This window comes from Camelus dromedarius, chromosome 28, assembly GCF_036321535.1.
Source record: "Camelus dromedarius isolate mCamDro1 chromosome 28, mCamDro1.pat, whole genome shotgun sequence".
Classification (NCBI taxonomy): domain Eukaryota; kingdom Metazoa; phylum Chordata; class Mammalia; order Artiodactyla; family Camelidae; genus Camelus; species Camelus dromedarius.
Window position 1 is genome coordinate 23,403,075 of NC_087463.1, and position 24,830 is coordinate 23,427,904.

The 24,830-nt window shown below is 39.2% G+C and overlaps 1 long non-coding RNA gene across 1 annotated transcript in view; it reads left to right on the top strand.

Moving 5' to 3' along the window:
- The window catches only part of LOC135319514 (uncharacterized), a 577,974-nt gene extending 556,404 nt beyond the window's left edge, over positions 1-21,570 (top strand). The window contains exon 3 of the long non-coding RNA XR_010378162.1: positions 21,490-21,570. This is a non-coding gene — a long non-coding RNA (uncharacterized LOC135319514). The remainder of the gene's footprint in view (positions 1-21,489) is intronic.
- The last annotated feature ends 3,260 nt before the right edge of the window (positions 21,571-24,830 follow it).

Here is a 24,830-nt window from a genome sequence, read left to right on the forward strand (position 1 = left end):
CCTTAATAGTGTATCTCAAGCATCCTAGGACAGTGCCTGGCTTAATAAGATGCTTAATAATAAATATTTGTGACATTTCTGAAAGAACATTCAACTTGTATGAAATTGTCTAAATGATCTTACTGTCACTACAGCCTCTGTGTCTGATACAAATCATCGTAGATATCTGCATCGTTTGATATAATTTGGATATATGTGCACTAAGCATATGAATTTTCTAAGGGGAACATTCAGCAAGACAAAGGCTCTGCCCTAAAAATATGTTGTCGTTAAGAACATATTTTTCTCTAATGTTTATCAGGGTAAATTCTGCTCTATAATAAGGCACAAATTATAATACCAACTACTAGGTGTATGACATTATATACTATCAGTATAATCAGAAAAGCCACGTTCATTATTTGTATTTAGCAGAAAGACTGTAAGAACAGTTTCTTTGAGAACTATTGTAACAATACACTTTATAAGGAATATGCCTTGATTAATAAGCTACATAACCTCTCCACAGAATATATTCCAACTTGTGTTCCTGTTATCGCATCCTGCTTTTCCTTTCGTGCAGTAATAAAGAGCTAGGAAGGTGCATTGTTACCAAGCTGTTGGGAGATTTAGACCCCCATTTGCTTAGCACCTACAGGATGAGTTTCTTTGATTTTAGGTCAAAACACATTTTCCAATAGTAGGAAAAAACATAGGGCTTTATTTTGCCTTAGTTGTTGGCTGACCTTTGAAAATTCTCTTAAAAAACATGTCAATTAACAGCTCATCATAAAAAAAAGTTATTGCCAACTATAATTTTAAAAAACAAATCATCAATTCTTGAATTACCTTAACATTGATTTTGTTACTAGATTTACAGAAAGCAGCTTACCTTTTGACAACTGATTTAGGCACACATTGTAATGGCAATTGGGTATTTAAGCAGGAGGCCAAAGAAAAATACTTTGGAGGGATTGACTCTTGTCTGTACTTGTGTTGAATGGTTGGGAGACTCCCTTTACTACTTACACACTTTTTGCAAAATTCTCCAGGAACTAATCACTTGAACTTTAAAATGTGCTCCTATAATCGCTCACTGGCGTCAGGTTCTGTGACAGACGCCTCAGGGTGATGCAGGAAAAACGGATGTGGGGCGAGGGAAGGGCCGTGTCCCAGGCTTCGGTTGAGCCCCTGGGACGTGCCCCACCACGTGTGGGTCCTTGGCTTCGCGCAGGAAAGAATTCAAGAGTGAGCCACAGTTGAGTAAATGTAGATTTATTTAGAGAGAGGCATTGAAAGGCAAGAGAAAGGCCACGAGGTGTGGGTGTTGGGTGCTCAGATTAGAGTAAAAGTAGGTACACACTCCATAGACAGAGAGTGGGCCATCTCCAAAGGGGGAGAGAGAGAGAGAGAGAGGGCCGAGAAGCACCATGTTGCCAGTTTTTATGGGCTTGGTGGCTTCATATGTTAGTAAGTGGAAGGACCAGTCTAAGCAGCCTGGGGAGGGGGCTGGGATTCCCAGGAAGTTGGCCATTTCCCACTCTTTGACCTTTTCTGGCCAGCCTCAGGACTGCCATGGTGCCTGGGGGCGTGTTATTCACCCTGTTAATATATTACAATGAGCACAGAGTGAAGCTCAAGGTCTGCTAGAAGTCAAATCTCCCACCACCTCGAGCCTCAAGGCCTCCTGGGGGTTGAATCTGCCACCATTTTGATGTTAACTGCTGTATCTTGCCTTGAATGTCTGTGCCCTGCCCCCTTCCTGTCTCAAGGGGAGTAAACAGAAGACCATTTCAGCCTTCAAAGGTTTTCAGCCCAGTGGCAAAATGAAAGAAAGCCAAATATTTGCAACCGAATGAATAAAATGATATGTAGAGTAATGTGGGGGATATTTAAGGGAAAAAAAGCATCTTCCCTCATGAATTGGATGAGAAAAGCCTCCATGAAAAGTTTGTATTGAAATTAATCTTGAGGAGAATGGTTAGGAGTATTTTGTTTTTGTGAGAACACTTAACATGAACCCTAACTTCTGAACCCATTTTTAAGTGCGCCATACGTGTCGTTAGACTGTGCGAAAGGCGTTGTGCTAAGTGAACAAGCCCATCTCGGAAGGGCAAAGACCGCATGAGCCCACGTGTGTGAGAAACCCACAGCAGGTCTGCTCGCAGGATCCCGGAGTTCTGGTTGTTGCTGGGTGGTTGCTGGGGCTGTGGGGGGGGGCGCTGGGGGTGGGTGGGAGTTGTTGTTCAAGGGACATAACGTTTCATTCATGCGAGATGAATGAGTTCTAGGGGATGGTTAAGATTCCTGACAGTCCTACTTGAAGAGTCGGAGAGGACACTTAAGGCAGATGGATTAACATAAACTAAAGGTACATACAGGGACATTTGCAGCTTGTAAGGGACGAGTAAGGAGCCCAGTTCATTTTAACGTGGAGGGCAGTCAGCGGGACGGTCAGTGATGCACTCATCACTGAGCAGCCGTGGGGCACGTTCCTTGTTTATTCCTCACAGCGTTCCCAGGACGTGGGTCGTGCTATTATTCCTGTACGTGGGTGAGCTCATCGGGTCATGGTGAGTTTAGACAGTGTCGCAGCCCACTCGGGCTGCTCTGACAAATTTCCACAGACTGGGTGGCTTGGACAATAAACATTTGTCTCTCGCAGTTCAGAGGCTGAGAGGTCCCAGGTGAGGACGGCAGCCTCGTCAGGTCCTTGATCAGGACCGGCGTAAAGACGGCCGCCCTGCGTTCCCTTGTAGGTTAGAGAGCAGATGAAGAAGCAGCTCTCTCATCTCTTCTTACAAGGGCGCTGTTCTAGTTCAGGCTGCTGTAACAAAATGCCTTCGATCCGAGGGCATCAAGGAGACAAACATTTAATTCTCACGGGTCTGAATGCTGGGACGTCCGAGACGAGGGTGTCAGCTGATCCAGTGTCTGGCGAGACCACACTTCCTGGTTTACAGACACTGTCTTGCAGCTGTAACATCCCAGGGTGAAACGGGCAGCAGGGTTCTGTGGGTCCTTTTCTATCATGACCCAATCACCCCCAAAGCCCCACTGCCCAACACTGTCACCTTGGGGTTCAAGACTTTAACATGCACATTTGGGGGAACATAAACATTGAGATCATAGCAGGCATTCATCTCATCATGAGGGCTCCACCCTTATGACCTCTTTGCCCCCTAAAAAGCCCCACCTCCAATGTCATCACATTGGAGACTAGGGTTTCAACATAGGAATTGAAGGACCTAAATGTACATTCTGTAACAAATAGCTTTTCAGTCTTGTAAATGACAGAACTGGGATTCTGGGGTGAGAAGTTTCTCTCTAGAGTCCAGGCTGATCACTGCAGACTTTGGGGATAGCAAACTGAGGCCACGCCAGGAAGGCGCTGGGATGGGCCGCGATGAGAAATTTGTTTGCAAATAACTAGATAGTAATATTTTTATTTACTTAAGGATTTGAAGAAAAAAAATGGAAAGTTGTGGTTGTGTTTTAAAATGATGATTCTGGAGGTACCATGAAGAATGGATTGAAGAAGAGGGAACTTGGAGTCAGCCTCCTAAAAATAGGAAATGAGTGTCCCATTCTCACCAGACACTCCTTGTTGAAACTAAAGGCAGCTGGATCAGGCTGGCGGCAGAATGTGTTAAATAGAGGAGTCTGAGGCTACCTGGGAAATATCTTTAATTTGGATGGATTTAGGACACATGGGTTTAAACGTTCCCTCAAATTTGAGCTGATACAGATGCTCGACGCTTGCAAAAGTCTCATTAATATCACGTAGGTTCCATCAGTTCTGCTAGTTCCAGTGAACAGATAGGTAAAAATATTAACATGAACTTTGATATCTGCACTATTTTTTCAGACTTAACTTTCTCCAAGAGTGCATACAATAAATGTATTTGCTAATCATCTGGAATCATTTTTCTTCCTAAAACCAGACTCTCAACCAAGTGCTATGCCTTGGTTATCAGACCGATGTATTGAGATAAAATAAAAGTAAAATTCACAAGTGTGAGGTTCTAATAGAAGGACTGTGCCCCTGACAGCATCAGAGACAACTCTGTAATCCCCTCTTTCATTAAAAAGCACACTTGTGATGAGAGATTAATTGCTCAGTTAGACACATAAATTATCCCCTAACTCTGATACGGTTTGTGTATAAGAGGTTGTAACTACTGTCACTTTAACTGTAAGTTGAAAAGGAGGAATGGATAAAAATAACATCCCAGAGACGCAACATGAACTTTGCTGATTTTGCTTCATATTGATTTCTTCCTGTAGTCTTCACAGTACCCTTATTTTATTGGAAATGTTACTTTGCAAGTAGCGTTTTACTGGAGATAAACACTCACCAGGAAATTGCCATTGGAAATGACTTAGGCCATTAACAAAACTGCACATGAGGACTGAGCTATGCAGATCTCTGCTAGTCCTATAAAAACGCTGGCATCTCGAAAAGAGCCGGGGAGGTGACAATACGCTGTTTGCCGCGTTCTGCCGTCAAGCTTTTACTTTCTTACCCTGTTATATACAGATGCCTAGGAATGAAGTAAAGTATTTCAGTGGCATAAACATGCAAAACTAAAGGAAAAGGACATGAAGAATCAATCCAGTTATAGGAAAAGCACTACTTTTAAAAGGTTCGAGTGCAAATATAAAGGATGTAGTGTTACCACACCAGCAGATTAGAATAAAACACTAATTAGATCAAGACAAAATTAGAAATAGTTCAATCCTTACATTGTATTTTAATTATGATTATTCTGATGGCTAATTGGTCAAGAAAGTTGTACATTTATCAAAAATATCTGTGAATTGAAACTGGCAACCAAATGCAGAGCATAAAGTTAATGTCACACTTACCTTTTCTTTCAAAATACCACCAATTTGTAAATTGGGCAGGATTTGCACTAGGAGGAGGAGGTACGGAGCATTATAAACCAGATACTGGACAAAGACAAAGAAACTGCTTCTGGGTGTGGGAGGATGTCTTAAGTAAGGGCATCATACATGCAAAGACATGAAATAAAATGGAATTTTCAAATAATGGTGAGAATTTAGGGTATTTTCAGTGAAAGGTATATTATGAGGATAAAAGGTGGCTTTGACTTAAAAAAATATTTAACCTAAGTTGAAATAATGTTTATTTTATAAGGCAGGGGTCCAACGAGATAAGCTCTCTAAAACCTTAAGCACAGATCAACACCCCTCAATTCGCTTGCGTTTTCAGCCACAGCTGTGATAGGAAATTCCACGGGTTCTCACAAGCAGAAAACGTCTCTTGTAAGCACCGAATGCAGTTCTGGCTTCCATCCCAGGGGAAGCCCCTCCTCTGAACACTCTGCATATAAGCAGGTCCCCATGGAGCTGTGGGTGAGTCAGTGCCACCAAACAGCGATGTCAGGGCACCCGTCCTCACTGCCACCAGGCGGACATCCTTGGAAGCAGTCCGTGGTGGTCCAGAAGCCGATGTAGCAGCTGGACAAGGCTCGGTTGCTCTGCCTTTCTTCCTCCCCTGTCTCCGTCTCCCACTCCCAAGCTCTCCCCTCCGGGGGCCTCCTCTCAAATAAATTACCTGCACGCAGGCCCTAGTCTCAGGCTTCACCTCCAGGGAAACCCAAAGGAATAGACGGACACGTTATAGGGACACAAATGACAGATGCATTTTTGCTGTCCTAATGCATTTAAACTCTCTCCATTGACTACCAAAGTAAGTGCAGTTTTCTCTTTCTGGCAATTTAAGCCATCAACAAAATGGCCACCAATTTTTTTGTGTAACACCTATGAGACAGGACTTCCCTGCGGGAACATTACTCAGCTACTGCCTGTTCTTCAGTGCCTTCCATATTTCACACGGTTGTGTTTTTCCAGGTGATCTATCAACTGCTTCGAATGCTCTTAATCCCATTTTTTCCCGTCAAAATTTTATAGGGTCTTCAAGAGGCTCATCAAATACTATCACCTACAAAATCCTTTTCAAAATCTTTCCTACCAAATGCTCTTTTTTCCTGTGGGTTTCAGTTAAACCCCAAGAGTACTTTTTCTGTGGTCCTTATTTACCTTTAAATTCAATGATCAACTAGGACATACTTGTTTCATAAACTCTACTAAATTTTAAGCTGCACAAGCATAAATCCTAATGTTTTCATCTCTCTCACTCTGCCCGACACCCTAGCACAGTGTGTACGTGTGATATGTGTGTGTATCCTTGGTAAAACTGTATGTTACATGAAGATAATTTATATGTAACATTATTTTTTGTTTATAAAGATTATACATGTTAATTGCAGAAAAATTTTTTAAAAATAAACAAAAAATTCCTAGATCTCACTGGCCAAAGGAAACCGTTAATATTTTTCAATTTGATATTTTTTAATGTCTAATTAATGATAATATTATTTTACCACCTGATATTAAAATTAATAAAGACCACCTTATTAATAGCCATTCTTAAAAATGTGCATAAAATAAACCACAATAGTATAACCATTAATATTTGATGAGTTCTAGGCATGAAAATAGAGGAAAAAAGCCCCTTTTTAATTGATATGAAATACAACATTCATGCCTATGAATTTTAGGATAAGTATTTCTTTTTTTTTTTATTTTCTTGTAATGTCTTTGCTGGGGTGTGTGTGTGTGTGTGTGTGTGTACAATTTGTGTGGTTTCTTAGATGTCATCAAATATTAACATTAATATTATAAAACACTACAAAATATTTAATATTTAATAGCATTCTTCAGTACACTCAGGTGGTCCTAGAATTTTCTTTGTGTAAAAGTATGTAAATAAAATTTTATTTTTATAATAGGTATACATTTTCTCAGGCTTTCATTTTCTTCATGAATGAATTTTGGTTAGTCTCCTTTCAAGGAATTTGTCCAGTTTATTTAAACTGTTGACTTTATTGCCATAAATTATTCATAACATATGCTTTTTATCTTTTAAAATCACAGTGTCTGTAATGACATACCTCTCTCATTTCTGATATTGTTATTTTTCCTTCCCCTTTTTCTTTATCTGCGTGCCGAGCTGTTCATCATTTTTACTGATCTTCTCAAAGGACAACTTTTGACATGACTGATCTTTTAAAATTCTTTTCTTTTTGGCATTTTATTTCATTGAATTCTGGTCTAACATTTCTTATTTCTTTTTTCTTCTCTTAATTTGTTTGTTCTTGTTTGTCTCTTGAAGGAAGAGGAGATTTTTTTTATATGATTATACGAAGGTTTTGGGAAGGATACCACAGAGGTAAAAATGCCTTTTCTTACCACATCCTGTCTGGGGACACATGCAGTCAGGATGGGTTTCCCCAGGTGGTGGTCATGTCAACCACGTGGCCGAAGTATCACCATGTTTCTTTTAAAACTACCCCCCACCCTGTACAAAATCTGTTATTTTGAAACATGTCAGTAAGTCTAGCCCATATTTCACTGGGGAAGAATTCAATTCCACCACCTAGAAGAAGATATTTACATAAATTATTTTAAATTCTTCTGTAAAGATTTGTCTCTTTCCTCACATATTCATATATTCAGTCATTTGTGTCAATAGAGACTCATGTGTGTTTATTTTATTTATTAGATTGTAATTCAGAATGTTGTCTATTCTGTTGCTTACATTGTTTTATCCTGGGCCGTGTGGGGCTCTTTTAGTTGGCTTCTGTGTTCCTGTGAGATACCTCTACCATCGTGTGTGTGTGTGTGTGTGTGTGTGTGTGTGTGTGTGTGTGTGTATGTGTGTGTATGTGTGTGTGTGTGTGTGTAGGTACTTCCTTATTTTCTGGCAGGAAAATGTGGTGCAAGCTCATCTTACATATCCCCAGCCCTTAGCCTAGAATCAGCCATTTCTCTAAAGAAACTTGGTTCATTTTATTGGAAAATAGTGGAGACAAACGAAGATCTGCCTGATGGGTGTTCTTACTGCTAAAGGGATTTACTGCCTCTAGGTCATCCAAGTGGACAGAGCTGGAAAAACAGGTGTATACCTGCCCGTGTAGACAAATAACTGCATTTATCTCTATCTGTCTCCATATTAATCTATACAGGATTCATTCCTGCCATCCTCACTTCAGCTGCTTGCCTTAACTGTTCAACAGTAAGAAATCAGACTTTCTCCATCCACCATCCATTTCCATACTTTTTGACCTCAGAATACACGTGAGGCCGTTTCGAAATTAAATCACATGCTCATGAGAAATAACTTAACAGGCTGAATATTCAGCCTTTTAAAAAACTATTGTTTGTATGGCATAGATTTTTCCATCATATTACTTTTAATTTTTTTCTCGGTAAATTGATCATTTTTTAAATTATCATTGATCCTTTTTCATCATGTAATATCATCTTTTTTCTTTTAATGTACTTATACAATTATATTTAACTTCATTTATTTTTCACAGTATATGGTTGAGTCTTGTTTTATTACCCAATCTGATGACCCCTGTCTTAAATTAGGATGTTTAAACCATTTACCATTAATTGAATTATTGGCATATTTACATATAAATATCATATCTTTGTATCTGTTTTCTATTTGAACCATTTGGACTTTGTTCCACTTTTCTCTCTTTTTTTGCCTTATTTTGCATTAATGGATTATTTCATATGAATCCTTTACTAGCTCCTTTGGCTTTTAGCTATAATTAGTTTTTATGTCATTTTAGTGGTGAGTTTCAGACTTAAAATACAGAAATTTGTCTAATCACAGGCCACTTTTAAGTAATATAAATATCACATGAATTTAGTAAAAAAAACTTACAACTGCATACTTTGCTTACTCCCCTTCTGACCTTCATGCTGTTGTTAAGAATTTAACTTTTACATATGTTGTAAACTCTAAACTTCATTGTTACTATTTTCGTTTAATCCCTCAATTATCTTTAAAGATGTATAAATAATTAAAAAATCATGTATTTCTGTGCCCTTATGTCCTTGGTGGTTTCATTTTCCATCTGGTATCATTTCCCTTCTACCTGAAGAAGTTTCCTTACACTTCTTATAGTGTGTATGTTGCCGAATTCTTTCATCTTTTGTATGTCTGAAAATGCCTTCATCTTATCCTCATTTTTGACAGATACTATTTCTGGGAAGAGAATTCTATGTTGACACTTTTTTTTTTTCAGTGTTTTAAAGATGTCATTCTGATGTTTTTTGCTTACACTTTCACATTTTTTACAACAAGAAAATCTGCTATGGTGTTAATCATTGTTCCTCTTTATGTAACTTATTTCTCTGACTGTTCTGTACATTCCTTTATGCGGTTCTGAGTAATGTGATTATGCTGTGACTTGTGTAGTTTCCTTCATCTTTCTTACTCATGGGGTCCCTTAAACTTATTGAAATTATTGGTTTAATAATTTAATCACATTTGAAAAAGTGTTGACCATTATTCTTCAAACGTTTTTTTACCACCTCCAAGGGGACTCTAGTTGCATATATATTATTTCAGTTGCTGTTATAGAACAGTTCACTGATACTCTGTTCAATTTTACTTATTCTTTTCTCTCTGTATTTTCTTTGGAAAGTTTCTTTTGCTATGTCTTCAAGTTCTCTAATTTTCTCCTTTAATTTCTCATCTACTATTAATTCACCAAATGCATTTCATTTATTTATGTTTGGTTTGTATTTCTCTTATACATTATCATATCATGTGTGTGAACATCACCCACCTACCTTTATAGATTCCTTTAATAAACAATTGTAAATTGTGTAAGTCGTGCAGAATAAAAGACAAATCAAGGCGACCACATCAGTCAGAATCCTGTCCTTCTGACTGTGACAAAGCCAGAGAGAACTACAGAATTGTTCACATAACACTGAAGGAAAAAAGTTTGTAAAGTTGTACCAAGGCTGTAATAGGTCGGTCAAGGTTGGTGGAAATGGTTCTAATCTCTGATTGCCAACATCCTGTAATGGTCAAATAAACAAATTGATACAAAATCTTGGGATAGACAATAATAAACCAATTTCCTAACATCTTCATAAATCAAATTACCACAGATACGAAATATATGAAAATAACTCTTCTATTTGAGATGGTGCTACTAGAATTCATCTCCTTTTCCCACTTTAATTTTCCCTCCTGGAAAAGCCCCCTGATGAACTCCACCCTGAGCATTTCTTCAAGGGTAACCACATGCAGTTGTAGATTGCTAGTGGGGGAAACTATCACATTATGTGCCAGGTAACTACCCACCTAAGCAGGTCCCTCAGTCATGGCCAGCAGTTCAAGTCTACTTTTTCTGATACGTTTGCTTCTTTCTTCTCTGCAGGGACTGTCCACTCTGTCATCCCCAGTCCTATGTGCTTTCTCTGTCACACATTTTTGGTCATATTTTCAACCTTTACTATCTCTACTAGAATCCCAACAGAATTTTTTTTAAAAAAATGCAATTTCTAAACTAACCAAACTTGTTCTTTGCTGTTACACTTTTTATTTACCACGTGCACATGCTCCTCTCATGACAGAATTTCGAGAAAAAGTTGGATACACCTGTTATCACCATTTTCTCAACTGCAATGTAGTCTTTAGCCAAAGCCACTCACACTGTTCTGTAGAATATGGTCTTGCTATCACCACCAGCCATCACAGTCAAGTCTTTACCTATTCTAGAAATATTAAGCATATTTTTTACTCCTTTCTGTTAAAAAAGCACTCTCGTGGCAGAGATCAGGTTCTCCTGGCTAGGAATAAAGACTCCACAAAAGGAAAAAAAATAAGCTTAATATGCTATGCATATGGCTTGTTATTTTGCATGTGTGTTTTTTGAAACTGAAACTGAAATAGTTCAGCTGCATCTTGTTTGGTTGATGTGCACCACCTGTACCGCATGTGAAAACAGGTAAATAGAAAGACTAGACATACTGGAATTTTCAAACTTAAGCTGTCAGCTCATTAGCCTTCACATAATGAGAAGAACTTTCCTTAAAAGCGTACTTTCAAAGCAAACCCACTATTCTATTCAGAGCTAAACAAACGGGGACGTAGATGAACTTGGATCCTGTGATGTGTGTGAGCATTAGTGAGCACATGACCTGATGGTGCAGACCTCACCCAGCCATTCACGTTGAAGGCAGTCTGGGGATGGTCTTCAATAAGAGTTTAAAGCAGGACAAAGGAAATACATACTATCTACACCATCTGTTATGGACTGAAAGTTTGTGTCCTTCCCCACCAGACTTATAGTTGAAATCCTAACCCCCTCAATGTTATTGTAGTAGAAGGTGGGGCCTTTGGGAGGTAATTAGATCCTTAGGGTGGAGCCCCTGTGATTGAGGTCAAAGAGAGACACAGATGACCTCTGTCTGTCTCTGCCGTGTGAGGACACCAGAAGACAGACACCTGCACCCAGGAAGAGAACTCTCAATGGCAACTGAACTTTGCCAGGTCTAGATAAGACTTCCCAGCTTTCAGAACTGTGAGGGGTAAATTGCTGTTGTTCATGTTGACCAGTCTATGGTAATTTTTATAGCATCCTGACCTAAGACAGCACCAGGTACAAAAATAGCATAAGGTTGAGCATTCTTTATGTGCTTTGACTGTAAGTAAAGAGCAGTCCAGGGCTAAGTGTCCAAGAGATGGAATGGAGCCAGGGGCTGGCATTTCCAGTGATGGTGTCATGAGAGGAGGGTCCTACTGGAGCTAAGTCAGCCTGGAGAAATGCACCCCCAAGCCTTGGGCGGTAGCAGGAGGCACAGAAAGAACAAGCTCAGATGTTGACGAAAAGAAGCTTCCCAAATATGTCCCTTCAGGGCTCAAGGGCAGCCGATTCTCCGTCAGGCTAACACAGCAAGCGCAGGTCCAAGGAGACTTCCAGACTGCAAAGATTTTTCTCATTTTTTAAAAAATTTCTATTGAAACCAATGCTATCGGCTTTTTGTGGAATCAATTTAATTTTGAAATTATTCAAAGATATTTTGAAATCATGTTTAATGACTGAAAAATCCATGAAAATTATTATAGCAAAGGGAAGACCACATAGACTCTATTATATAAAATTGTATTTTACTTGCTTCTAGTAACTTACTTGGGAAAGAGCACTACTGCCCAAACAGCGTACAGAATTGCAATCCGGATGGAACGGCACTCTCAAATGTAGATGTGCTCTGCAGGAAGGTGAGAGAGTTGAAGTTTTATTCTCCAAATCTCTTGACCGCAAGATGAGGATGGGCAGCAGAACTTCGGATCCAGATACACAAAAGTATCTCCATAATTCTCTAATTTAATCCAAATGAGACATTTCAAAGAATAAGATAACAATGTCCTTAGCCTCCTTAGAATCTCGCGTAAAACTACCCAGGCTCACAGATGCCCATAAAGACGTCTCCATGTAATTGAAGGAGCTCAGGGCATTTGTGCTGTGAGTTGACCTCCAGGCCACCTCCATGTCTTCTCCAGCCTTGAGTAAGTGTAGGACTGTCCCTACATCTCTGTCACTCAGGGCTGGACGACCTACTGCCTTCCAAAGGACTATCTTGAAACCCATCTGTTATAACTGCTTTCTTCACACCTCACTGGCTGCCCTCCTCAGTTTTCTAGAACCTCACCAACTAGACATCAAAATTAAAAAAGAAAAATTGTCTGGATTCAGTCCTTGGAAAATACACAGCCTCAAACCCTTGCACATGGTGATGACTTCATGAATACCCATTACATTAAAAAGAAAGATGAAAAATAATTTTGCCTATAAATCTTGATTAGCAAAAAATTATTTTTTAAGAAATATGTCAAGGAAAATCATAAACATATAGATGAAAACTGTTGACACCTGAGAAACTTTTAAATTTAGAATGAGAGAGAATATGAAATAGCACATGGCATATGTGATGAGTAAAGTAATAAATGCAAAACAGTTCAATGAGTTAAATGCCCCGGGTAAATGCCTCCGTTAGATCATAGTTGAATTCATAAGTTAATATGAGTTAATAGGAGAAAATATATCAAATGGACTATCTTTAGTATGTGAGTTTTGTAACATTTGTTTTTCCCTGAAGAGTATTAAATGGTAAATTTCCAAAATTTCAGAGAAAATTAAATATGAAGGTACCTCATTGCTCAGAGAAATATTTAACATTTCCTGGTAACAATGATTAAAATCCCAACTTCTAAGATCTCAAAACACACACACGCACAGATGCACACACACACACGCACACCATGTTGTAACATTGCACAAGAAGAGACATTCCTGAACAGAATACAAAATTCAGGGGAAAAAAATGTTGTTTAATTGTATCAACCAAAAAAAGTCAAAACAGAAATAACATATTTGGAGGAAAAAATAGCTGACTTTTACCAGAGAATGATTATTTGTTCCTAGGTCAAGGAAGGGCTGTCCTCGTCCAGAGTTCCCGTAGATGTGACTGGACCAAGTCCTACTGCTGCCGAGGGTCCTGTCATCCAGGACAGCGGCATCATGGCTGTGCTGACGCCAGCGGTCTCTGGTAGCAGTTCTGGTATCGTCCACTCTTACACGCAGTAATGCCTGAGTTCTGGGCCATCAGAGAAAAGAGAAGCTTGTGAATCTAACAACCACTGGTGGATTCGGGGCACATAGCAGGAATGGTTACTGAGAGAAAGACAGATCAGACTTCTGGTCAACCTAAAGCCTGGGTGCCCAGGCGCTGTGTTCTTCCATCTGCGAGGCCGTAAGATGTGGACTCCATCACCTACACCGTGTGTTTTCGCGTTGTAACCACTCAGCGGGCTGCATCCGCGCAGGCAGCATGTAAGGGGCAGGGCACGCAGACGTGGGGCGAAAACCAAAGGAAGCAGAACACCTCGCACTCGGTACTGACCAAGGACGAAGTGCTCTGCACAACCTGAAAGTGTTCACTTCTGTCTGTGGCTAGAGGAGGAGGCCACGATGAGTGGACCTCAACCCAAATCCAGTGTGACAATGAGAACCCCAGGGAGCTCAAACAGGAAACGTCACATCGTTATCCTACGAGTTCTTCCGAAGCATGCTACCTTGGGACTACAGTAAAGGGTTAAAACACACATACCTGCACAGAAATATTTTTACAAACTAAGATTGCATGATTTTAAAAATGCATTGTGTTTATTGTCCGTTATAAATTATTTAAGCTAAATTGAGTGCTAGTAAGCCTCAGAGAGCATATCAAAAAATTGCTATCTCCTTGTAAAGATGCTAGAGAAAGTGTAGGCATGACTTTATCTTAAGCTCCGTATATATTTCAAGGTGAAATAGATGGTTGACAGTAAAATCTTGCTAGCTGTTTTTCTTTCTTGAGCATCGTGCCCATGGGCTGTTGTAACTGAAACAGAAGACAAGAATGACTTTTGCTACATAAAAGTGTATTTTCTCTTATTTTTCATTCCAGGTAACATGTCATCTACCTGGGGCCAGGCACCCAGTCCCCTTCTGTTTTCATGTCCATCTAAACCTGCACACATGGGCTTGGATGGTGCACCACCTCACCCCCATCACATCTACCCTTCTCCCAGGTGATAGAGAAGCTAAGCGTGGGGTCCACCCTTCTCCAAGAGCATGGCCAGAGAGTTGCACAGAGGCACATATGGAATTAGCCAGATAGTCACCAGAGGCCCAGGGTTGGCTGCAACAGAGGTAGGTAGGCAACCATGTGTCCTACTAAAAGTAGGGGTTCTTTTATTAAAGAAAAAAAAGAGGGGATGGACATTTTAAGAAGCTAGCGGCATCACCAAGCTGTATCAAGCTCATTTTTTAAAATGTGTTTTTATGTTTTTTTCATGATTTGGACAAATAACAACAATAATGGTAAAACTTACAGAGTGTGTAAAATAGAGACAAAATATAAATTTCTTTATTTAGAGCACCCAGGAATAAGAATATAAACTTCCCATAGATATTATTAATTACCAAAGCCAGGTGAGATATTTCCACAGAAAATGTAGCACATATTTAAATATTTAAATCTTAAAATTTTAAATTTTAAATATGTGAATAATTTTCACTTTAAATCTCTGAATAGGCTAGCTTTATTTCCTATGCAAGTATATTATTTACTTTTCACGTACTAGAATGTTCAGATATTTATGCTTCATTTAAGTTAATTAAACCCTCCATGCATTTGAATGCTTTTAATCATTCTCGGCATGTTGAAAACTATGAACTTTGTTCATGTTGATTATGACGTAGGATAAGATTTCTCTCAATTTAAATGTCTTAATAAGAATCTCTAAATATTCTGTGCATTTTATTCTATTCAGAAAATCAATATTCTGTCATTTTCCAGCACAATATTCTTAGTAAAATAATTCTACATTCTTGAACAATTCTTGAATAATGAATTTGATTTATAAATACAGTAAATTATAGTCACTTTAACCACTGTACAATTTTAGTCAGCATCCTTCACTATTTGCTACATTTGGCATGTTTTTGTTTGTCAGGAAACTCTCCTATTTCCAAGCTAGCTTCCATAGCCCAAGACTGTCGTTGTATCTGGCACTTCACCCCACGTATTCATCTGTTCCAAAGGTTGTGTGCAATAAATGTCTACCAGCTTCCAAACACAGCGAAAGGCCCTGAGGACGTGTGAGTGGAAAGTCCATAGTCTGGGTGAAGCGCACACTTAACGGTGGGGAAAGGTAATGAACAGAAGAATGTGCACTGGGCCACGTCAGAGCGGGGCTGTGTGAACTGACTCTTAGGGAAGTCATCCCTCACGCGCCTGTATCTGAGCTGAGACGTTGGCATGATTCTCTGTGACACTTCTGACTGCCGCCTGTTGCCTTCTCCATTCTGTTTGTGTTGGCGGCCTCCCTTCCCTGTCAGCTGAAAACTGATGCAGAATTTAGAAGGCCATCCAGCGGTGTTCTGCACCATCTCCCAACGCTTTGTCTTATTTAAGTCACACTGATGGGGTCACGTCAGTACGGTCTTCCTAATGGCGGTTTAGATAAGCATTCATCTTCCTACCTTACTTTCCAGGAAACTGATGGGGAAAAGCAGGCCTCACTGGTGTAAAGACTTCGTGCCCGTCTCGCCGTCCTTACAGTACCTAATGCCGCCGCTCCTTTCTCTTGTCGTGTTTGGTGAGAGAGTACAGCGCGTCCTTGTCCTGGGAGCACATCCGAGCGAGGATGAGGGCTGCACAGGAGTTAATCACTGGCTCTATATGAGAATAGTGAGATTTTGTTTTTATGCACAAGTGTGTATTGAATACCTACTGTTTTTGAAGGCATTGGATTGTGGAAATGAAGGAATAAATGCAATAGATACACCATTTACCTTGCGGTGGAGTGAAAATCTACACTAAGCGTGTACATCGTTAACATCTGTGGCTGCGGTCAGTGATGCGAAAGAACATAGCAGAAACTCAGGGGAACGTGAAGCGACTACTTACTATTCTTTTAGATTAAAACTGACTGTCCAAAATTATATTTTTCTAACACCAGTGTGTTAAAACAACGAATTCCTTTAAACTATAAGCTTCAGTAGATGTTTAAATATAAATCGTGCATTGGGGGAGGACTGTGGAAAGAGGCCTCAAAATGACCTAGCTAAACCCTCAGCACCAGAGACAGTGGCACAGGAGGCACAGAGTTGCTAGGAAGAGCGTGGTCCCCAAATGTCCACGCAGACCAGAGCCATCCTTCAGGTCTAAAGAGAGTGGACAACGATTCCCCACGTACAGTGTTAGGGAATCCGACACGCACGTGTCCTTCTATAAACTGCTCCATACGAAATACGAAGTAGGAAGGAAAATAGGCCGTTTGCATCTCACTTTATTACACTAGGAGGTTACACCCTCAAAAACATGGCATTCTAGGGTGGAGGTTAGCAGTATAAAGATGACCCAATTAAAATAATTTAGCTCCTTGGTGTTTTATAGCATCATTATAGAGTGTCTTTTTGTTTTTCGTTTTTGTCTTATATACAGAATAAAATTATTTGGCAAGGGATTTATCATAGTATTTTATTACTGTGCCTCTGTTTATGCCCTAATTATCTGGTACTTTTTAATAATACATGGACATGGCTGACTATAACCTCCAGCAGCAGTCCGTAGCTGAGAAAAACATAATGTACAAGTAAAAATCATCTGTGACACTAGAAATAATGTCTTATAGCATTACCTACCTGGACTGTTGTGCAGCTTACCTTTTCCACACTTAGATTAAATACTGTCACTAGAATTCAAAGTTTGTACACACACACACACACACACACACGCACACACACACCATGGTGGGAAAGGTAATTCAACAACATACTATTTTATATGGCCACAAGGCTGAGTTTGGAAGTTTTTATTCATCTATAGTTAAATTAAAAGTATATGGCCATTCCTTTAGCCACATATATCTTATTTCTAGCCTGATTTTCATGTAAAAGTTGGATTTTTGCTTTCCAAGAGAGCCTACTTATATATCAGAATATATTCAGGTGGCTTCATTCAAATAGCATATTTTTCTTCATAGGTACCTGCGAACATAAAAGCAAAAGCAAATGAAGCAAAACCAGAGCAGAGCAGAGGGAGTGGGCTGGCTGTGCACAGCCGCTCACACGTCAGGACCGCAGGAAGCGATTATTGGCAGAAAGAACTGTGCTTGGGAGGAAGGGCTGTCAGCCAGCTTCTGGCCATGTCAGACCACAGAATGGGTTCTTCTAGTCTCACTGCAAGCTTATGGGAACTTACTACTCATGTCAACTGTCTACACTGCAGCGCTTGCCTTATTACCCATGTCAACTGTCTACACTGCAGCGCTTGCCTTATTACTCATGTAACTGATCAACTGTGTGTGTGTGTGTGTGTGTGTGTATGAATGCATGAAACTTTTATATTAAAATGTGATGGGTAAGTTGGTAGTTTTTTATATATATATATATATATGTATGTATATGTATATATATGTGTGTGTGTGTATATATATATATGTATATATAAATAACAGATAGAATTATAAGAATGAAAGTTTTTATCCTCTCTGTTACCAGGCCTTGTATCTCACTGTGTGGCAAACTTGGGATTTAACTCTAGTTATGACTCGGGGGTCAAAGGGCAATGGGGGTGAATTTTGAAGAATTTTAGCATCTCCTTAGGAGGCAATTGCCCTCGCCAAACTATGTGAACTCTGCAGGGAGAGTCGTGGGAGGGTGAATCCCCTGACTTCTTTTTCTTTTTACCTTTCCCTATCAGTGCCTCACATGTGTGTGAGTCCAGATGGCAGCAGTGCGGTTAAGCTCTCTGGTGTCACCTGGGACAATGAATGCGCAGGAGGACAGAGCCCAGTGGAGAAGGGTGATAGTGACGGGAAAGGCAAGAGAGGGTGTCTGGAAGAGGGACTGGAAGGGAACCATGGCAGCTGTGGTCTGTCTCTGTTGAAGCTGTCGTAACAGATGTGCTGACTCCTCCATGAGTTTCACTGTGCGGGTCTTAACCCAACGGTCAGGGAGGAAGAAATTTTTCTCTACCCTTCTAGGTTATTCTGGCTCATCTAAGAATGAAATTGGTATGAGGCAGATTAACGGGAGAAAATCAAACAGAATTTTAGTAACGTGCGTACATGGGCGAGAGCCAGGAAGACAGGAACTCACCACAATGGCGGAAACCCTCACCTTGAATACCATCTTCAGCTAAAGACAAAGGAGGATGTTTGGGGGGGGGGTGTTCAGGACTTCAGCAAGGAGAAAGGCAACTGACATGGAGATGGAAAAGCAAATGTATGATAAACGAAAGTTGGTTGGACCAGGCAGAGACGATGCGACACAGAGGGCGATTGTAACAAGCAGACTTTGCTGGGTTCCTCCCTGTCCACACCTCTACTAAATGCTATAGTTAGTTGTCTACAGTGATAGCTCCCTTCCTGAACACGTCCTCCATCCACACTCTAGAGGCAGGTGGGGAGGAGGTCAAAATTTCTTCCTGAGTCTTTTGAGCCTTAATTGTTTTCAGCATGAAATATTCTGCACATCGGAGGGGGACTTCAGGGTAGCAAATCCAGCTCCCCTGCACTGCTCTTCTGGTAGATACACAAGGGTAGGATTGAGACTCATTTTCTATTTTCAGAAAGGACTTGGCTTCATTCTTGCCGAACGTCCACTATTGACTTTCTCATAACTAGGGTGGCCATATTTTTTTTCGGGGAAGTTATGTCTTTCTCTCTAATTTGCCATCACTCTTCTCACCTTCTGTTTTTCAGCAGCCAAGTCACAAAATAGACCGTCTCTTGGTGCTTGGATGCTGTGACCACACGTTTTTTCCAAGCTGCCCATTCATGGCAATGTCAACATGCTCTAAATTTGTAGGGAGGAAAGGGGTTCCCTCTGGAAACTCTTGAAATTGATGTTATCACTTGCTAACAAAATGAGGTTTTGCCAGCTTTGCATGGTCAGTGGTCCCACATAGGTTCGAGGTAAACAGTTTTTTCAGTTAGGATATAAAAACTTTAATTAGTTCCCCATGGTGCTTGGTCCACAAAAAACGGAGAAGTTTACTAACAAATAGACTTTTGTTTTTACCACTTATTAGCCTGCCATTTACTCTGGAAACACCGCATTAAGATAGGAAATTAAGAAAACTATGCCCACAGTGCAGATGTGGGGAAAGCACTAATAATGGTCTACAGGACTCCTAGACTTGCAGAAAATAGTCATACATTATGAATTAATAAAACATAAGAAAAAAATGCTAGAACATCTCGATTTAATGCCATTTAATATAAGTTGTGCACAGAAGTAATTTAAAACTAAGACAGTTTAGAATATTCACAGTATTTTTTCCATGAAAAGGTGTCACAGTTAATGTTGATTCCTACTGCAAATGACTAGATGTCCTGACTTTAATGTGATCTCTTCTAAAACTCTGTGAATTCTGGCTGGTCCTTTTTAAGGAAATACTCCTTTCTAAATTCCTACTCAAATTTTGTCATAAAAAAAATCACACTATGGATTTCAGTAAATCAAAGAAAACATGAAGTTATGTAGATGTTTAAGATAAAATGGACCTAGGTCATTACAGTTACCATAAAAATTGAAGTTAGCATAAAAATTGGATTCAGTTATAGACTTCTTTACAGATTCTAAAATGTTTATTTAAAACTATATCATTTTCAGAATATTTTTAAATCTAAAGTGCCATTCTATTTTGGAAAGAAACTTTTAGTATGTTAGATTATTAAATTTCTATTACAATCACTGTTAAAAAACTGAAGGGAAAATAATCTTACCCCATAGACAGTTAAATATCTATGTCAAAATTTATGAAACAGCAGGATACATCAGTGTGCCTGTACCTCTGTTACTAGGCTAGCAGCTAACATGGGCATTATCGAGTGGCCTTATATTATCTTTACGACAGGAAAATAAGTTTTCAGACACACTGTTTGTAACATATGTAAAATATGTCTATGAATGCTTCAAATTACGACACCTATGGTCTAGCAACTTTTTTTTTTTTTTTTGCTTTCATTACTTTTATGAACTATTCGGATTTTACATTGTGATCTAAAGAGTTTGACCCTAGACATAAAATGGTGCATGGACTAGTCCAGCTTTTGAAATAACAGACAAACATCCACACTTTTCCATCTACCAGCTTTCCCATCTTCATCGTGTTTATAAATCTTTTCATGCTTTATAAATCTTTTCATGCTTTCAAGTCTATGAATCTGATATAATATTTCATATAACAGATTTTTCTGGATATTGAGTTAATGAAAGTAAAGTACGTGCGTAACTAGGCACTTAGTTGAATGACATGGAAATATATCATAGAGGTAATGATTTATGTCAAGACTGTGGTGCAGGATGAGGAATTAGAGACGAGACAATGAAGGAGACAGGAAGGATAAGAAATTCTAAATTCAGCGTATTGGCTGAAAAAATTCATAATGCTCAACGGCAAAGAACAACATCAATTTTTAAAGTAAATAACACTTGTAAACACATTTGTATAAAAATCCACTAGCGTTAATGGTTTTATACCTGTTTAAATCTCAGGAATGGCTAATTTTATAAAATATATTTTCCTTATTTATGTCTACTATTATGTCAGCAATTTTTTTTAGTTTAAAGTATGGAATTATTAATAGCTTTTGTTCCATTTATTCCTAAGTAGTTTATCATTTTGATACTATTTTCAATGTAATTTTTAAACAATTTTACTTATTAATGGCATGCAGATTTCATATGGAAATTAATTAATCAGTGATAGTTTATATACTGTAAACTTGCTCAAATCATTTATTAGACTGAGTAATTTTTTTGACGTAGTATGAAGTGAAACTCTTAAAAATGGCTAGCTGAATCGGTTCTGAGTTTTCTGGAATTTCCCGATCTGATTTGATAAAAAGCGGTAAGAAACTCATTTCTAGTGATAAAAGATACACAAGGCGCACGCAGTACAGCGGGAAATGGTTACTAAAATCATCACCCGTAGATACAATGACATCAAATAGCTAGAAAGGGAATATTTTTGGTGACAACATGGTTGCCGTGACAGAACTCTTTATTAACAATGACAAATGTGATGTGTTTCACTAATTGTTTCTAGGTTTGCTGGAGAAACTGATGAAGGAATAATAAGAGATTGTCCCATCAGCGAGTCTACGCCCAGGTAAGGGACCAGCGATTTCCATGATTTCACTAAAAGTAAACCTTACCTTCTCTATTCTCATGGCCAAGACTTGTGTAAATGCACAGCAAAATTCAGTCCTATTGGTGGCTAACTTAAACACACATTTTATCCACAACCTAGGGGGATCAAAGAGGTCACCTCACGGCTTGCTTTCAGGGGTTGTGGTGCAGCCGTGATAGCTACCTAATGTCTTAAAGCCACTGACTCATATACTCGTCCAGTTTTCCAGCTGTTAACAGTGGGAGGCAGTTCCTGCCCCAATGATCCCATTGTGGCCACAAGCTGAATAATCCCTTTGGTTCTGATACTTCTTTAAAATTCACCTTCTCTGCTAAGATTGATTGACTCTTTGTCTATTAAGATCATATTTTATTTACTTATCTGAACACGTTTTCTTTCAGTTCTTTGCGTCCCTTTCAGGGGTTGGTTTGCTAAGCTCAGTGTTGGGGCCAGCTTGTGTTCAGCCGTAATCGACCGTTATTTTTACTGTCTGTGGAGCGTGTTTTCCTGTTCAGTGGTTTGTCTGGTGTTTTTACTGGTGATTTATTTGCTTTTGGCAGAAAACGGTGCTTTGTGAACGATACAAAAGGGTGTTTGGATTCTGTTGTTTTTCTTAGAACAGTACCGTTTCTTTTGTCAGTAGGTTTTCAAATGATTAGAAAACAAACTGCAGACACTGTTTATCCTTCTGGGTGTTTTGCCTATTTCATGTAGGTACACACGCATCTTACAATACCATATATTTTGTAACACTGTATACGTTTTTATGGCCTTGTCTTTCATTGTCTGTTTATTTTTAATACATATGTAAACAATATTTTTAACATGTAATAATTATTGAAAGTCTTTCATTTGATATACCCTGTGGGAAGCCAAGATAATTCCAATCTATATTTACTATGCTCAGCTGACTGAATAATGTTTTTAAAGCATGAGAGTAAAGTTTCTCTGAATACAGTACTATCATTGTTTCTAAGTGGAGAGGTGGGAAATAGGATTATATTTCTAAAGGGCTGACTGAGTTTGAATCACTGCCGCTGAGTCTTGAGGCAATGGAAAATGATGATAAACTGGGAAAACGGAAATCCTGATTTGTACCCTGAACTTGGGCTTGGTTTCTTGGTTTAATTCCTTTGGCTAGATTAAAAATCAGGTGGGGAAACCTTCTTTAGGGTCTGTGGGCTCTGTGTGTCTGATCCCTCCAAACTTGAGGAAGCATGAAAAAAGCAGCCCCCTTTTCCAGGAAGGCCCAATCAGATTTTCCCTGAACTGCCCACAGCATCGCTTTTCTCTCTCTTGAATTGTACCTTTGTCTTCCGAGAAGTTAGAAGTGGAAGGTAGCTACGGGTTGTTTTAAAAATGTTAGCTTTTTTCTTTTTTCGACTGAAAATATTTCCCTGTTACCTTGGCAAAAGTGTGTGTATATGATAATTTAAATTTGCCTGTAGCCCATGTGAAAGCTCCGTGTGGGGTCTTGACAATCTTGAATTCATGCTCTCGTTTGAACGTGTGGCCACGGAAGCAGTGAGAGCTTATCAAGGTGAATTACGAAGTCGGGCTCCTGAATTACAACTGCAGTTTTTAACCGTGCCCTTTCTGCTCACCTCGTATCTTTTTATCACTACTGATGATGTTTGTTCACACTCAAGAGCTTGTGGAATGGATGGACTTATGCTGTGTAATAAAACAACATTTCCTATTTCATGAACATAAACAAAATCTGTCCTTGTCTATTCAAATTGGAATTTGTAAATCTACTTCATTGTCGTCCGCCATGGTAGGTATTCAACAGTAGGTAATCAATGTGTGCTTCTGGAGGGGTTTGAATAAAATATGCCAATACTGTGGAAAACAGATGAAAACTTCATTGACTAAAGGGAGTAATATTTTTATATAAAACGTCTTCAATTTTCCTTGAGGTAGGGTAAATTAAAATGACACACAAAAGGAGACTGAAATTGGTAACTGAAATTGACAACTAGATGAAATAAATGGTACTTCGTCTTTGCTCAGTAATCTCTCGAATTCTGTCTTAGGGACTTTGTAATAGTGCTTTTCTATTTAAGAGGTTAATTCGACGGTGTTATTTAGTTACTCCAGAGCTCAGTATCACTGAGCTAAAATGATACTTCACAGTCTGAGGGAATAGATTCTAAAGAGCTTCAGATACAGTTTCCGTGTAACTATTGCGTCCGATTTGAACAAGTGGAAAGTGATACAGATGGAAACAGGATGTATTTACGGTTCTTGCTGGGCACCGAATAACAGTATACTCTGAATAATACACGTAAAGGGTTAACTTTTCTTTTTTTCAACTTGAATGCTAAGGGTTCCATCAACAGTCAAAAGAACCCGATTTTTTCTGAACCTGAAACCATGGACTGGACAGTCCAGACTTGTTTACACTTTCCCTTTTTGTGTGAAAATCAAACGTATAGGCTGTACTTTCCGGACTTGCTGATCCTGAAGCCATCCGCTTGTAAGAACTGAAAATGGGACAATTTTGGTTCTTCCTACATCACGTCCCTCCATTTCTCTCTGTTGACCACTCTGAGTGTCTGTAACGTGTAAACCTCGGCTAACTTGCAGGCTCATCCGGCTCCTAGCAGCGAGTAAAGACTCTCTCTTTGTTGCTCTCCTTTCGTGGTCTTCTTTCAGGACAGTTCTGCCCCAGAGAAGTCCTGATTCAGTTTTACACAGAGTAGGTCGTCAAAGCAACCTTAGTGAGCGTGCTCCGAATTCTTACTTTCTTGGTTTAAAATGTATCTTCAACAATTGCTCATTTTTACCTAGTAGCAAGTTATTTAAACTTTCAGGACCCAGACTTTTCCATTGGTAAAATAGTACTTACCTTATGGGGCTATCCAAGAATCAGTAAGATAAGGTTCTAAGGCAACTATATCCGTCTCTGGGACATGGTCATCTCTCAAAACTCAGAAACCTTCAGCAAGTGTAACCTTTACTACAGAAACGTATGGTGTGTTCCGATTACTATATAGAGGAAATGGTAAAAATGGTAAAAAATTTTTAATGGCAAAAATAATGTCGATGACTTCTCTCAGCCTTTTTGAAAATTATTGAAACCCTTCGTTAAAAACCATCTACATTTTACATAGGAATGGAAGGGCTCACAACACAATTATGGAAATTGGACATAGGCGAGGGCAGTCATTGTTTTTATCCTTAGCGTCGCACTAGTCCCAATGCCCTTTGTGAATGGATGAAGGATAGAGGTTGTAAACATGCCAACTGCTATT